Genomic DNA, 3711 nt, shown 5'->3' with positions numbered 1-3711 from the left:
TCTCTCTCTCTCTCTCTCTCTCTCTTTCTCCTTTCTCTCTCTCTCTCTCTCTCTCTCCTTTTTACATGGATAAAAAAAAATGTGTTCTTCAATGTCTCTATATTATATTAACTCTAGTATGGGCATTTATAGGTGAAAAAGATAGAGTTTGACGAAAGAAAAACTAGAAATGTGTCCTTCATTTCTGCATGGGAGACACTGCAGGAAGTCAGTACCTCCCTTTGAGCCTGGTGATCTAGCTGCTTCTGAGAAATTTACATCTCCCTGACAGGCACTCTGTAAGGCCTGGTTTACCTGGGTCACAGGAGTCCACACAATTTGCATCTTGAGTAATTTCTCTCTTTCCTTTCACCTGTTCCATGAGGAAGGAAGATTGAACCAGGTTATAAAAAGGAGCTCATTATGTCTGGGCTGAGAAGAGTAATTTTGTAGGTGTTCCTAGAGTGCAACAGTATCATATAATGATAACATTTCTCATAGATCCTCAGACCTATCCATACAGCAGGAAATGAAAGTCACACACACCGAGGCAGACCTGATGCATTTGACCTGACATGCACCAAATAAAATTGAAATGCCTCATCAAGGTCATTGGTGAAATATGATCACAAGATGGATATACAGATCATTTGCCAACAAATATGCAAGAGGAAAAACATTTAGCTTACTTCTCATAAATCTGAAAAAAAAAACACCTCTCCTATATTTTATTCTGTCCTTTAAAAATTTATAAGGTCTAAATGTCAAATAAATATTTATATTATTACACAATAATAATACCTGTATATTTTTATAATTTGTGTAATAAGTTTAGTTTAAAAATAAATAAATATAAAAAGGCAATGCTGAAATATTTTTGAATAAAAAGTAAATAAAATACCATTAGTTATAATCAACTCTTTAGTATACCTAATTGAAACTTACTTATGGCTAATGTGAGTGGGTCTATTTGGATATCAATCTTATAATTGTCACTGAGTCTAAAAATCCAACCTAGTTCAATGTTTTCTCTGCAGGATAAAGATTATAATGAGATCCAAATATTATTAATGTTCATCCTATATTCATGAAAACTAATGTCTGGGTATAGATGAAATATCTTATTACAATTCACTATATTATATTCAAACCTGGTATTTTGGGCCTCATATATAAAATGGAAAGAGACTACAACTTTAAATGGGATACGTTAACAATGGTACATAAAGAAGGGAATAAAAGATAAAGAAAATACTGCTTTTCAATGGTAATTTAGTATCTGACTACCACATGATGGAAATGTCCAGTTTTTTTTTTTTACAATAAAACTTATTAGGGTAATAAGAATATGTATATGATTATACACATTTTGCTAATAAAAACCTTGTTATTTTAATCAGAAAATGGAGCACAGAGGTAATTTTCTTGAAAATCCTTTTCCAATATAGCACTTTTTTTCCCTCTAGATATATTTATCAAAATCATGTTATCTCCTTTTTCATCTGTATGTATGTCCTACATAGTCCAGATAAATCTCCCCTCTGGCAGTCCTTTGTCTAACATAATCAGTGTTGACAAACACTATTAATCATTTTATTGCCCGCCAAGTAAAATTTTTCATCTTAATGCATGTGCCTGCACTGCAGATATTTAAATACTGAATACATACTATAGCAAAAACTCACCTGGTTTTTTTATCTGATAGACAAATTGCTTATCTATTTTGCTTAACCCCATAAACTTCATTACAGCCTACTAATTGGATAGGTATGAATGCACTGGAATCAATTTTACCATGATATAAATTAAATTGTTTATTTCTGAAAAAAGCAGATTGATGAACAACATGGCCATAGTCAAAAGACAGTGTGTGTGTGTGTATATGTGTATGTATGTGTATACTTATTGATCCCATAGTCTAAGCAGGCATCCTTAAACTACGGCCCGCGGGCCACGTGCGGGTGTTTTTGCCATTTTGTTTTTTTACTTCAAAATAAGCTATGTGCAGTGTGCATAGGAATTTGTTCATAGTTTTTTTTAAACTATAGTCCGGCCCTCCAATGGTCTGAGGGACAGTGAACTGGCCCCCTGTTTAAAAAGTTTGAGGACCCTGGTAATGTGTTAGACAAGCAAACAGTAATAGATGTGATAACAATAAAATATGAGGGAGGGGGCAGCCAAGGTGAGATCAACGGGGGAAAAGGGAGACTTATATAATACTTTAAACAATAAATAATTTAAATTTTAAAAAATGAAATATGTACCAGGTCATAGAAAATTAGAAAAGCATCACCCATCTGTTGTTCTTTGGTCCTAGATCTGTGTTCCAGAAGTTCTGCAATTCTCAAAGAATCTTCATTTTAGTAGGGTAGCTATCATTTGGCAATGCAGTTAAGATTGAAAATGGGTTCAATCTGGTAGCAATATCTCCACAGAAGGCATTTTTTTTTTTACAGAAAAACAAACAAAACAAATATTTAATGTTCTGCATTGGATATGTTATAAGTGTTTTCCAAGGGACAGTGTGGTATCTCTCTGGCTGAATATTTTTAGAAACTTTCAGTTTTTATTTATTTATTTTTATTTGCTATGTTTTTATTGATTTTAGAGAGAGAGGGAGGGAGAGGGATAGAGGCACAGAAACATCAATCAGCAATTGGCTGCCTCCTGCATACCATATACTGGGGATCGAGCATGCAACCTGGGCATGTGCTGACCTGGAAATGAACCAGTGACCTCTTGGTCGACACTCAACCACTGAGCAACACAGGCCTAGTTCTCAGTTTTTATTTTTATATTGAGTAGTCACATGAATAATGTTTAACAGGAAGAGATAAATCAAGTAAACCATTCTTTCAGATAAGGTAAGTGCCCATGGCTATTAACATGACCTTAGATGAATAGAAAGATTAAATGCCATGAGCAGAAAATGATTAAGGCTAGAGTACCCTTGGCAAATGTGTTGTAGAAAATTGGCTTTGTATACCGTAAGTCTCTTTTCTGATCCCCTGTAAACATATGACCGCTGGAATGCGCATGCTCTGTGACCTTGCCCAAATCCTTAGGTTTTCATAACACTACTCAGGAAGAAGATACAAAGTGAAGAAGATGCATGTGGAGTTGACTTATGAAAGAAGCTTTGCTATATTCATGTTGTATATTCCCATTTGTGTCTTTTATCTCTAATACTGTCTTGAATTTCAATGAGTTGTTAGCATGATATGTTATAGAGTTTCCTTGACCTCTTCTGAAAATTCAGGTGGGGAATTTTATATGAATTGCAGGTCCTTATAAAGAAATGAGTCAATTTTTGAAGCCTAAAAAATAAATTACTTAAAAGAGGTCATGTGTTTTGTAAGGATAATAAAAAATAGGTTGAAGAAAGAAATCCAAGCACTTCAAGTGTATTCATTAACTGCAGTTGGAAATTCAATTTATAATTGAAATTTCTAAAAGCTTAGATATTAGAGAAATATATGCTATATAATAAAAGCCTATTATGCAAATCGACCGAATGGAGGAACGGCCAGCAGAACGACCAGTCGCTATGACACGCACTGACCACCAGGGGGGAGACGCTCAATGCAGGAGCTGCCCCCCAGCCTGCAGGCCCTAGGCCAGCCAAAGTGGGTGCCAGTGGGGGGCCCCGATAGCCCCGCTGGTCGTCCCACAGAGGTAAATGACCGGTGGTGGTGGCAGTGGTGGGGAGCATGGCAGGCGAGCAGGTGGCAC

Source organism: Eptesicus fuscus, chromosome 4 (genome assembly GCF_027574615.1).
Source record: "Eptesicus fuscus isolate TK198812 chromosome 4, DD_ASM_mEF_20220401, whole genome shotgun sequence".
NCBI lineage: Eukaryota > Metazoa > Chordata > Mammalia > Chiroptera > Vespertilionidae > Eptesicus > Eptesicus fuscus.
Note: the sequence above shows the minus strand (reverse complement) of the source record.